Here is a 13,902-nt window from a genome sequence, read left to right as displayed (position 1 = left end):
TATACAGTACACAGGAGTAAATAACCATAGTAATCCAGTGTTTGATAGATGAAAAGATCCCAGCTTTTGGGACAAGAATTCACTATTTGACAAAAACTTAGTTTGCAGAAACTAAGTATAGATCAACTACTAACACCGTATACCAAGATAAGGTCAAAATGGGTACATGATTTAGACATAAACAGCGATACCATGAACAAATTAAGGAAGCATGATATGGTTTGCCTGCCAGATTTATGGATGAGGGAAGAATTTATGACCAAATAAGAGACAGAGATCATTACAGGATATAAAATGGGCAATTTTGATTACATTAAACTAAAAGATTTCACACCAACAAAAGCAATGCAATCAAGATTATAAGGAAAGCAGAAAAATAGGGAAAATTTTTTTTCAGCAAGTTTTTCTGATAAAGGCCTCATTTCTCAAATATATAGGGAACTGAGTCAAATTTATAAAAATATAAGCTATTCCCCAATTGATAAATGGTCAAAAGTTATGAAGAGGCATTTTTCAGATGAAGAAATTAAAGCTATCTATAGTCATATGAAAAACGCTCTAAATTACTATTGGTTAAAGAAATGCAAATTAAAACAACTCTGAGGTACCATATCACGCCTATCAGATTGGCTAATATGACAGAAAAGGAAAATAACAAATGCTGAAGGGAATGTGGGAAAATTGGGACACTAAAACACTCCTGGTGAAGCTGTGAACTAATCCAACTGTTCTGGAGAACAATTTGGAACTATACCCAAAGGTCTATAAAACTGTGCGTACTCCTTGAGCCAGCAATACCACTACTAAGTCTGTATCTCAAAGAGATTTAAAAAAAAAAAAAGGAAAAGACCTATATGCACAAAAATATTTATAGTAACTCTTTTTGTGGTGGCAAGGAATTGGAAAGTAAGGAGTTCCCCATCAATTGGGGAATGGTTGAACAGTTGCAGTATATGATTGTGATGGAATATTATTGTGCTATAAGAGGTGACAAGTAGGATGCTTTCAGAAAAACCTGGAAAGACTTATATGAATTGATTGAAAGTGAAGTGAACAAAACCAGGAGAATATTGTATATGGCAACAACAATATTATAGAATGATCAATTGTGAATGACAACTATTCTCAGCAACACAATAATCTAAGACAATTCTGAAGTACTCATGATGAAAAATGTTATCCACTTCCAGAGAAAACTGATGGAGTTCGAATACAGATCAATGCATACTTTTTTTTTAAATTTTATTTTTCTTGGTGTTTTTAGTGTGAGAGGTCCTGGATTTTCTTTCACAACATTAATAATATGGAAATGTGTTTTACATGACTTCATACATATAACCTATATTAAATTGCTTGCCATCTCAATGAGGAGGGAAAAGGAAGAAGAGTCAGAGACAATTTGGAACTAAAAGTTAAAAAAAAAAACCAAATGTTAAAAATTGTTTTTACATGTAATTGGAAAAAATAAAAGCTAAAAAAAGAAAGTGGATTTTGGTGTAAAATGACAGTGAAAGTATATTTACTTCTCTTTCTGATATTAAATTTTTCTGGACTAGATTAAAAAAAATTTGCTTTACTTAGAATAATAGTTACAGGGGAAGCCAGCACAAAATTCTTTAATTAAAAGCCACTGTTAAGAGCAAAGCCTAAATGGTCAATAAAAATAGAAACAAAATATAAGATGAAAATGAAATAAATATGCATTTATTGTCTATTGATTCCATGGGAGCATGAAAAGAAAATTTCTAACATCTGGAGGAGAAAATTAGGAATATTTTTAATCATGATTTCCCCTAATGCTTAAGTCATTCCCTAGTGTTGTTACATGGAATAACTCAATGAGAATACATTTTTTTTAATCTCCCCTAGCTCTTAGCATAAACTCTGTACATAATATTTGCTTAATAAATATGTTCGGAATGAATGAATGAATGAATGAATGAATGAATGAATGGTTTCACTCCACCTTGCATTTGAAATGGAACCTCAAGGCTGAGATAATGGAGAAAAAAAAGAATCCGCTATTTTTAAAGGATTCAAATATTAGTGCACAAAGAGAAATATGAACTTTAAATGAAAATGTAATTTTAAGGTTTCTGTAATGCCTGATTTTGTTGTTGTGTTGTTGTTGATTTGTTTGGTTTTTGTATGTTCTCTCGACTCCTTCATCCTAGCACACTAGGGCAATCCTCTACACAGCCACCATATTCTTGTTGACAAGGGATGCTGGACCAAACATGATATTTGGAAACCTGAGAACTAAGTTTGCCAATGAAAGAATAGTATGTCTGTGGCTATAGCTAGATGGAGTTCTAAGGAGTTTTTGCCTCTAAGCCAATCAGTGTGAAGTATTGAATTCAATTCAGTTGAACAAATATTTATAAAGTGCCTACTAGATGCCAGGCAGCTTGACTTCAAGAAATTGGCATTCTACTGGAGGAGGGATCTCTTTGAAGTACGGACCTAGCAGAAGTATTGCTGGATCAAAAGGTATATACAGTTTTATAGCCCTTTGGGTATAGTTCGAAACTATTCTAAACTCCACCAAAAGTACATTAGTGTACCTATTTTTCCATATCCTCTCCAGTATTTGTCATTTTCTTTTTCTGCCATGTTAGCCAATGTGATGGGTGTGAGGTGGTATCTCAGACTTGTTCTAATTTGCATTTCTTTAATTATTAGTGATTTTGAGCTTTTTTCATGTTTTGCATGACTTCACATGAATAATTGATGCATTGCTGGTCTTCTCAATGGGTGAGGGGTTGGAAGGAGAAAGAGAACTGGGAACTTAATTTTTTAAAAATGAATGTAAAAATAAAGTATAATTATTCAGAACATTTTTTCACATGATAATCAATAGCTTTGAATTCTTCTTCAGAAAACTGCCTGTTAATACTCTGACCATTTATCAATTGGGGAATGGCTCTGAGATTTCCAAATGTCATATTTGGCCCAGCATCCCTGGTCAGCAAGAATTTGCTAACTGCGTAGAGCCTTGCCTTAGCATGTAGTAGGCTTAGTGTAACATGGCTAATGTGGAAATATGTTTCACATGACCTTCTTGTCTTCTCAGTGGGTGGGGGAGCAGGTAGAGGGAGGAAGAGAATTTGAAACTGAAAACAAACATTTAAAAAAAATTTTAAGGAAGAGATGACTGTGACCTTCTTATGTCATGCACTGATTCAGCACTTTTGATGTCCTTGAGAAGTGGAGCAACAGGGAAAATAGTTTTCAGGAGCGTGGTGTGGGAGGGTAAGGGAATCACATACCTGTGGAACGAGTTCACCTCCTGGCTGGAACAGGCATGGAGTGCTTAGCAGTCCTCACTGTCTGTGATAGGAAAGCAAGGAGGAGTCCTGTGAGAATCTCCTGGAGCCTTGGGATCAGTTTTAGACCAAATACTGAAATTGCTATTATAATTTTTTTTCAATAAAAACCTTTTCCTTCTTAAGTGAGCAAACTGGATGAGGTCCAGGTCCAGCTAATCCTACAGGATTGCTACACCCTATCCTGAAAGAAATCTCTTAGATCTCTGCCTAGCAGACACTCCTCCCTGAGTCATACACATCCTTGACCTGTCTCCATGAGGAAAAAATATTGAAAGGATGCTCTGTAAGGCAACAATCTCCTCCAAGAAACCTTTCCTGACACATAGTAGGCTCTTAACAAATGTTTGGGTTTTTTTAATTCCTAATTATTACCACTCTCACCCATCTGCCTCTTCCCTGAACTCCAATCCAGCTACACAAAAAGTATTTATTAATCTCCTATATCTATAACTACCCAAATTGGCAAGTAAGTATAGGATCATCAATCTGAGCTCACCTAGTCCAAAATGCTTATTTACTGCTGAGGAAACTGGTGCCCAGAGAGGCTAAGGGACATTCTTCCAGCTGCACAGGTAATTAACATGAGAGGCAGGATTTGAGTCCAGATTCTCTCTCTGCCTCTAGAGCCAGGGATTTTTTCCAGCTTGACACATTATCAACTGTTATTTTTAAAGAGGTGGTAGTTTCTTTCCTGGCCACTCTGAGGGCAAGAGTTATATTCTTCTATGGCATTCTCCTTCTTCTCCAAACCAGTATTTAGCACAGTGCTGGGTACTAAACATGTGAGAGTAGGTAACCAGCTCTAACTATAGAAATAGCTGCAAAGGGACATATTGTCATACAAGGCATTTATCCTAGATTTGTCCCCTGCTTGACTGGGACAAAGGTCTCAATGAGTTTTCAAACTGCCTGATTCTGTGGCTCTGAGGGATACCTGGTAAACTAGGGAAAGGTGTGGGAATCCCCTCCACTGGCTGTGGAAAGATGTATCTGACAGACTAGGTCAGGAGACACCCAGCAGAGACACCCAAGCCAAGGGCTCAGCAGTGCCTCTAACCTCAGGATTTGCATAGTTTCGACACCAACGAGTTGCCGCTGAAATAATTCCAAGGATATTTTCACAGGAGTGGTGTGGGGTTATTTCCAAACACTTGTGCGCATGCACTTCACCTTCAGCCAGCCCTCTGGGGAAACAGAAGTGGTAGAAGCCACAGCCCTGCCCCAGCATTAAATGCCAAAGCACTTACACTTGTCTTTACTACTCATAATTAAAGAATAAAAATGGCTCTTGGGTGCACACTGGTGATGCATTTTACAAGCATACAACTGTCTTGTATTTTCTGGATCTGGAAGTTTGCTTGTCTGTGTGTTCTGCCCAGAGGGGTACATACCTCCAAGACCCCTCTTCCTCTGGTGATCATAAGCTCAGGGCCCATGCGGTCATCATGTGACTGATAAAAATTCTCATGATTTTTGTAACACTAGAGAAGGAATGTCCTTTGCTGGGATTGACTTTGGGCATGGCTTTTTAGGTCAGGCTGACCTGACTGTGAATTCAGATTAGGACTGGGGAGATGAAAGATGCAGTGGAGAGAAGCTAAGAGAACCTGCTAAAAGAAAAGGGGGAGGGTCCCCGGTGTCTAGGTAAGGAAGACTGAAGAAAGGAAGCCCTTCAGTGGGGAATGCTTCCTGGCCCTAGCCTTCAGCCTCACCTTAGTCCTGACTCCAAGGGATTCTGAACAAGTAGAATTGGGGAGTCATTTTCCAAGAGTTTCCCTGGCCCAAACTGACAGAATTTTACAAAAATAGAATTAGAATTGTAAAGAGTTGGATCCCAGTCCGGGGAATATAATAAAGTAATCAAAGTTTGTTTGCCAGGTTCTTTACCATTCTATTTTCTTTTACTCCTTCCTCCTCAAGCTATCAATCCCTACCACCCATCTAACCCCCACGGTGGCTGCCACATTGACTCTTCCCCATCTGGACCTTTGGGAATATCCCCTCTTTCAATGTCCCTGCCCCTCCCCAACTATTCAGTTATCTTATCTCCCATTTTTTTCTATTAGCTTAGTTAATCTAATAAACTAATTGGTGATAATGTATTAGTAAGTGCTAGTAGTTTACCACATTAGCTTTCTCAGTTAATAGAATAAATTTCAATAGGGTCTTCTGGAGGGAATGCATTACTGTAATGGTGAGAGTTTCAGGCATTGTGCTAACATGATTGGGGAAAAGTGGAGGAGAGTTTTTGGGGAAAGATTGTACTTCAGGGACATTTAAATCATGTCACATGAGCAGCTGCCTACCATATCTCCTTGTGTTTATCTGGCATCTGGCTATTTGCACTAATTGGCATAAAAATAGAAAAGGTCCTTTGATATTTAGTGACTCTGGGGTCCTATCAGCCTGGGTACTAACTCCCCCAAGGGTACAAATCTCAACCCCTCCAACCTTTTTCATCCTGTATAACTCTTATCCATGTTCTGCCATAAATCTTTCATATCCTTCTAGTGCGCTAGGGACCTCCTTCAGGATGTTTTGATATTGAATGGGTATTGAAACGAGCTAGTGAGCTTTTCATCAGCTATTCTGATTATATGATAGGTACCTCCTTTTCCAGTTATACATCTCTCTGTTGATATCCTTTCTGCTGGTTCTCCTGCACAATATTTTATTGGTAATATGGCACAATCTCTTCTCATCCACCACGTACTTCCCATCCACCATCTCTCATTGGGTGACCTTCAACTTTGTTTCTTCAGAGGCTGTAGCATTTATTCTGTGATTCACAATTGTACAATATCACTAGAAATATACTAATGTTGAAAAATGGAGCCTTGTTTTTGTTCCCACTTTTTTCCTAGGGAGAAGTTTGGGGGTCACTAAAAACACCATACAATTCCCCAAAACAGTCCAACAGCTCACTTCCTCTTGATCCATTTTAAGATCAACTCACAGTTCACCTGCAAGGTCTATCCAAGTACATGTACTTATGGACCAGTGACTTCCCTGCTCCAAAACACTTTCAGTGGCTCCTTATTTATAGGATAAAATACAAACTCCTCAGAATGGTGTTTAGTGCTCTCTAAAAATCTGATTCTAACCCATCTCTTTTGCCTAATTATGCTAAACTTCACTATGAAGCTGTCCTTTGACCTCTACTTACCCCCCTCCCTCTGTGTATTTGTACATAACATCACCAATGTCTAGTATGTACTACCTATTGACTCTCCATATAATGGCATATCATAGTCTGGATAACAGATATTTTTGATCCATTTGGTTTTCACTGTGTGTGTAATTAGGTCAAACTTTTCTGAGTGAACATAGGAGGCTCTGCAATGATCCTGGGATGCAATCAGCCCAATTTTATGTGAAAGCAAGAGCACCCAGAAAAAATGGTGCCCGGTTATTAATAACCAGTTGGTGGCCAAAGTTATCTCTTTTACATCTTTCATAGAACCTCACATGATTATGATTTCTGCTTACGTGATACCACTGTTGGAAGACAGTCTTTAAGACCAGAATTTGTTCTAACAAAGCAATTGCTTTTCTATAGTCACTAAATTAGAAGCTCCATGAGATTCTACATGGAGATTCTGCTTCTCAACCTCCAGGGACCCTCTGCAGCAGGGCAAACCTTTTAATCCCACTATTGGCAAAGAAATGATCACTACACATACTAGATACTAGTATAAATGACCCATCTTTTGGAGGTCTATCCTATGGCGTTCTTCAAACCATGGTAATGAGATTATATTCAATACATCAATGTGCCTGAGATCACCAGAATGGGTATTCCCTCCCATGGTGTATATTTGCTCTCATTCTCTGGGACTCTTGTCCATGTCTTCTTTCCAATAAATTCTCCATGGGGATTGACTCAAAGTTCTAGGGTTCTTCCTTTACATATCCACGGGTACCAATGCTGCTTAAGAGTCACCCATTGGTTAACTCTTGCTCTCATGACATAACTACTTCACCTCTTCATTTATTTATTTTTGAATCTTACCATTGGTGTGATTTAATTCTTCCAAAAGTATGTCAACCCACTAGTTGTTGAATGAGAATCTTTGCACTACTACTCTATACCAACAGTTAAACTAATGTTCATTGACCATATAAAAATTATACAGTTCTTAGTGTCCTTTGACTCCTTTTCTGCTGCCTTTCAGAAGAGGAAGGGCACAGGATGGAAGACCATGATGTGTCTTACTTTGTCTTATGGATGGCCATGGCCAAGGATCTTCCTTTTGTTTCTCTTGCTTCTGTGACTTTGTTTCTAGTGTTTCCTATGACTAAAAGGAACCCTCCCAGCACATCTGCTTATCAATAACCTCTTCAAGGCTTAACTCAGGTGCTACTTTCTCCCTTGATTACCTCAGCTGGAAATATCTCCCCCTCCTCTACCTCCTCCCCCAAACTGAAGACCTCTCCAATTAAGTTCAATTCAATTCAATAGATACTTATAAAAGCACTTGAAATAAGGTTTTATACTAGGCATAGGAGGTGGAGGGGTTCAGTTCAGTCATTTCTTCAGTTGTGCCCAACTCTTTATGATCCCATTTTGGGGGATTTTCCTGGCAAAGATATTGGGGTGATTTGCCATTTCCTTCTCCAGCTCATTTTACAGATGAGGAAACTGCGGCAAACAGGGTTAAGTGACTTGCCCAGGATCACACAGCTAGTAAATGTCTGAGGTTGGATCTGAACCTGTGAAAATAAGTCTTCCTGACTTCAGGCCCAGCCTAAAGAGCTTAGGGGACTGGGTGTGATATGGCATATACACAGAGAATTATGATCTAAACAATCCACAAGCATGTATTAGTGCATCTATGTGCCAAGCACTATGGTAGGCACTGGAAACTCAAAGATAAAAATGAAACAACTCTTGCCCTCATAAAACTTATAGTCTATCTGGGAACACTCACTCACACACACACAGACACACACACACACATATGTATGTATATATGTGTATGTAGGGTGGAAGTAGTAGTAGCTGCAGGAAATCAGGAATGGACTCATGTAGGAAATAGAATTTGGGCAGAGTTTTGAAGAAAGCTAGGGATTCTAATAGGAAGAAGTATAGAAGGAGCACATTCCAAGCATAGGGGAAAGCCTGTGAAAAGCACGGAGATGAGAGATGGACAGGATGAACAGAAGGTCAGTTTGATGGGATCATAGAATATAACAAGGGAAGTAATGTACAATGTGTCTGGAAAAGTAGGTAGTCAAAGCCAAGTTGTGCAGGTTGAAATTCTGAACAAAGCTATGGAATAATGCAAGCAAAGAAGAGATTCAAAGAAAATGCTTTGGGAATATTTGGAGAGGGAGAGAACATTTTTATCTGGAGGAATCACAGAAAGCTACTTGAGGCAAGTAGCACCTAGGCATGCCCTTGAAGGAAAATTAAAAAACAAAACAAAACAAAACAAAAAAACAACCAAAGATGAAAAGGTGAGGAATTCTAGACTTCGGTGATGGTGTGATGGTCTGTGCAAATGCACAGAGGTGGGAGAAAACAGAGTTCAAGGAACAGCTTTGATTGTTTAGTTTGGCAGGAGCAAACACTGTGTGATGTAAGGAAGGAGACTCAAAAGGAATATAAAAGACATTGTCTATGGAGTAAGCATTTAATCTTAGAAGTAGGGAGCCACTGGTTGTTTTTGATCAGGAAAAGTCATATGGTCGCATCTTTTCTATAGATCATTTTGTCAGCTATGTGGAGGTTGATTTGGAGACTCAAGATGCTAGAGATGGGAAGATCATTTAGCAGATAAATCTACAAGTCCAGGCCAGAGCAGGTAAGGTCCTGAGCTTATTAGATGTGAAAGGTGGAGATAAGGAAAGAGTCAGAGATGACTCTTGGGGTTATATCAAGCCACCTGAGTGACTACAAGGATAACTGTCCCCTCATCAAAAATAGGGACATTTGACAGAGGGGAAGGTTTAGGGAGAAAGGAGATGATGAGTTCAGTTTGGGACATTCCATTCAATTAAACCCAATAAACATTTATAAGGCACCAAAAGTGTGGGATATAAAGTTTAGATATGGATTTGCCCCCATGGAGCTTAACATTTAGTAGAGCTATCTAATACCTATAATCCCCCCCAAAAATGCATAAGAGCGTAAAAGAAGTGCAAGTCATAAGTTATGTGATGACCAAGGAGGGAAGAATGAAGGGGATAAGAGGAGGATTTACAGAGGAGATCACTTTTGAATTGGGCTATGCTTTCAAATCTTGTCTGACTCCATCACCCCAAGAGTTAGGCTATAGAAGATGGTCATAAATTTGATATTCAGAAATTTGTTCTATAGCTATGTATGTACTTGTCTTATTTTTCCATATAAGAAGGCAGCAGCCACAAAAGCCTGAGTTCAAAATCCATGCTTGACACTCACTTAGCTGTATCATTATGGATTGAGTCATTGAACCACTCTGAACCTCAGTTTCCACAGCTGTAAAACAGATAATATCTGCATTTCTCACCTTCATTGTTGTCAGACTTGAATGAGATAATGAATGTGAAAGATTTTGCAAACTTTAAAGTGCTTCTACAATGTCAGTTATCATCATCTGAAGTGTTATCATAATCTCTTTGAGGGAACTACTGTGTCTTACCTTTTGTGTTCCCAGAATTTAGCACCCATAAATCCTTGTACATAGTGGAAGCTCAATAAATGTTCTTGAATGGAAAAAGTACTTGGTCTGGAATTGAAAGACCTAGGCTAGGCTCGAATCCTGGTTTTCCATGGTCTTGGGAAATTCACTTCATGTCTCTGGGCCTCAGTTTCCTCATGTGTAAAACCATAAGGTTGGAATAAATTATCCCCAAATCCCTTGCCAACTTTAAATCTCTAATCTTATGCACTTCATCTCAGGTAAGTGCCTCCTCCCTGGGACACAGCATATGCATATTTGCGTCATGAGCAACCTCTCCAGGCCTTCAAGGCAGTATTTGTCTATGAATAGCTTTCACAGCCTCCTTGGTCCTCCTCTCAGTGTTGAATTGACTCAGCAGATCTAAGACCAGAAAATAGTTTGATTGACAGACAGCTAAAGGTTCTAGAAGTGAAAGGATTTGGATGTAGGGGTAGAATTGCAAGACAGCACAGACTCTTGAGGAAAATCTCTCCTCGAGATTTTCCATGATAAAAGGAGGCAAATGAAAGTAAGGACCCAGAGAGTGGGTTTGGGTGGGAAGGGGAGAAAGAGATAGCTGCCTTAGATTAGGGAGAAAAGTTGCCTCTGCGGGTTTTTCTTTTGATGGAGAGATTATAAATAAATTGCTTCCCTGAGGAAGGGTATTTAAGAAGTCAATTTGCAAGGAGTGGAGCTGGGAAAGAAGAGGAACTCCCACCATGCAAACCATGGCCATTTGTTTACAAATGATTGGCACTCGGGCAGATTGGACAGAGGTGCTCCTAGCTAATGGCTTTAATTAGGAACAGGAGTCTCATCATTTCCCACTGCTCTCTTTCTCATCCTATCTGAGGGGAGGAGGAAGAGGAAGACGAGGAAGGTCTCTAGTTAGTGCAGCCACAGCTGCCTCAGTCCACATAATGAATGTGTGGGAACAAACCAACCCTGAGTCTCCTGGAGGACGAAACTAACCCGAGTGGTTTTTCCAGAAAGAGATAACCTCATGGCTGTTTATTAATAGGACAATGGATTCACCACAGATAAATGTTTGGTGGTGTCTGTATAATTGTTCTCAGGCAGTTATTAGTGCAATTAGCAACCCGTAAACTTGCAAAACCTCGTCTAGACTAGCATTAGAACCTGTTTGTTATTGCTTTTCATTTCAGAGGCCAGATAAACAGTTCAACAAACAGCCAAACTTGTGTTTATATGGAATCTTCCTCTGTCCCATTCAGAGCTCTGATTCTCTGTCTTTGTCTCTGTTTCTCTCTCCCTCTTTCTCCTCCTACATCTGGCACTCTATGGGTGACTTTAATGCTCGTGCAAAAAGTAACTTAGAGGATGATAGAGACACATCATGCAAGCAGGTTCCATGCATGCTTTCCCACACAACCCTCATGCTTACCTCCAGCCTGAAGTATTCACGTTAGAATGGGAAGCCTGAGTCTCCTAGGAACAGAGCTGACTACACTGTGGATTTGCAGGGTTTTTGTTGTTGTTGTTTTCATCAAAGTGGACACTTTCCATATTGGGCAAGCTGCAATGGGAGGGTCAGGCTGATCAGCAAGTAGAGTGAGCTCAAGAACATTAGTGAGGTCTCCTTATCTCTCTCCAAAAGCTACTCAACTGGAAAGTCCATAATTAGAAACAGAGGACACTTTGAGTCAGGACAGGGATTCCTAACCTGGTGTTTGTGAAGCACTTTTAAGGAGCTCATGAATTAAAAAAAAATATTTCAATAACCGTATTTCAACATAATTGGCTTCCTTTGATATCTTATGTACTTTATTTTATGCACTTTAAAACATTATTCTCTGAGGGCAGCTAAGTGGAGCACCAGCCCTGGAGTCAGGAGGACCTGAGTTCAAATCCAGCCTCAGACACTTACTAGCTATATGACCCTGAGAAAGTCACTTAACCTCCATTGCCTTCCCCCCCCAAAAAAGAAATGAAAACATTATTCAGAAGAGTCCACAGGCTTCACCAGACTGCCAGACCCCTGAGCTGGTGGGGATTGGGAAAAGATACAACAATGGAAGTTACTACAAGCCTCACTTGTAAGGAAGGCTCTGAAGGGATATGAATTGCGGAGATAAAAGGATGTATTTCAGGTACGGGGATGGCCTTTATGAGGACATGAAATCAGAAGGTTACATGTGAATTTAAGGAATCAGCTCACCATCCAGTTTGGCTAGAATATAGACAGTACATGAAGAAGTAATGGGAAATAAATCTGGAAAGGCAGACTGGAGACAGGTTGTGTGCCTATACCAGAATAAGAACTTTCTATATATTACCCTAGAAGCAATAGGGAGCCAGTGAAGGTGTTTAAGCAGGAAAATGTCATGGCTCATTCTGTGTCTCAGGAAGATTATGAATGGATTAGAGAGATTGGGAACAAAGCCATAAGTCACTTCCATTACAATAGGTGAAGGTGATGAGGTACCCTAGGGTAGTGGCCATGTGAATGGAGGGATGAGGATATCTATCTATCTGTCTATCTATCTATCTATCTATCTATCTATCTATCTATCTATCTATCTATCTGTATGTGTGTATGTATATATATGTATATATGTATTTGTACACACACACACACACACACACACACACACACACACATATATATATGTTAAGACTTGGTCAATTTCATATGATAGGGTGTGGGAGACAGAATACCAAATATTACTCCTCAGGATTTAGTGCATCATAGGTATTCAGGAAACATGAATGAATTTGTCAGTCGATGTAAATGACTTTCAGATCCTTTTCTGAGAGTAGGTTTTGATAAGGCAACGATAGAAAGAACTCTGTTTATGGGGAACAATTTTGTCCTATTCATCCCCTGAAAATAGGATTAAATGCATTTTCTTCTTAAAATGTGTAGATAGACATGGCCACTGATATCCTTTTTCCTATTCCCTTTGAGCCTATCATAAACTTAGAGAGGAGAATGGCTGAATAAATTATGGTACTTGAATATACTGTGTTATAAAAAACTGTGTTATACTGTGTTATAAAAAACAGTGAATATGAAGCATTCAGAGAAAATACAGGAAGACTTATACGAACAGGTGCAAAATGAAATTAGCAGAACCTGGAAAATGATATACAGAATGACTATAAGGATGTAAATGGAAAGAAAAAAAAAGAAATGGAATACTGTCTTATATTCTTATATTCCAATAACAAACCTTAATCCTGGAGAAGAGATAAGAAAATGCATTGTTGTAGAGATGGGGAATTACATATATATGGAACATTGTATATCCTGAGAGATTTGGTTGATGTATTGATTAATTTTGCTGAATTGCTTTTTCCCCCTCTTTCTTTTTTATAATTTGTCACAAGAGATGGTTCACTGGGAAAAGGAGGGCAATGAATAGATAAGGAGGGATATGAAAGTAATGTAAAAACCAAAAACATAAACATCTAAAAATTTTAAAGGTATTTTTTCTATTTATTTTTAATTTATGGAATAAAACAAGCATTTTCATAACTGTACAATAAAAAAGACGATTGTGCATGAAACTACAAATCTATTATGTACAACTTGCTATTCCTTTTAAATAGATAATAAAGTTATTGTGTGAATTTCTTTTTTCTTTCCCTTTTTTCCTTCCTGCTTCCTCACTCCTAGCCTAGAAATGGCTTAAACTGACCATAATTGGGATAATTGGAGAATAACTGGAGAAGCTAACAGTATCAGTATCTTTAGTGAGGAATGAATGGCTAAGCCCTAAACTAGATGGGCCAGGGAACAAGTAGTAGGCTTCAGATTTCTCTCCTTTTAGGGACCTCAAACTTCCCAGAATGAGTTTTTCCACTATAAATTATTTCCATCAATCCCTGTCCACCACCAAGTAGGTATCAGCTCATAGTGTATTAATGAGATACAAGGCCATGGCATATTTGAACTGTCCCCC

At 38.8% G+C, this 13,902-nt stretch overlaps 1 long non-coding RNA gene across 1 annotated transcript in view; it reads right to left on the bottom strand.

Annotated features, from left to right (window-relative positions):
• The window catches only part of LOC110213632 (uncharacterized), a 94,768-nt gene extending 83,273 nt beyond the window's left edge, over positions 1-11,495 (bottom strand). The window contains exons 1-2 of the long non-coding RNA XR_013485691.1: positions 11,382-11,495; positions 3,270-3,330 (exon numbers count right to left, since the gene is read on the bottom strand). This is a non-coding gene — a long non-coding RNA (uncharacterized LOC110213632). The remainder of the gene's footprint in view (positions 1-3,269; positions 3,331-11,381) is intronic.
• Between the last annotated feature and the right edge of the window lie 2,407 nt (positions 11,496-13,902).

Source organism: Phascolarctos cinereus, unplaced genomic scaffold (assembly GCF_003287225.1).
Source record: "Phascolarctos cinereus isolate Bilbo 61053 unplaced genomic scaffold, phaCin_HiC Scaffold_4;HRSCAF=312, whole genome shotgun sequence".
Lineage (NCBI taxonomy): Eukaryota > Metazoa > Chordata > Mammalia > Diprotodontia > Phascolarctidae > Phascolarctos > Phascolarctos cinereus.
The sequence above is the reverse complement of the archived record's forward strand: the minus strand, read 5'-3'. Positions and strand labels throughout refer to the sequence as shown.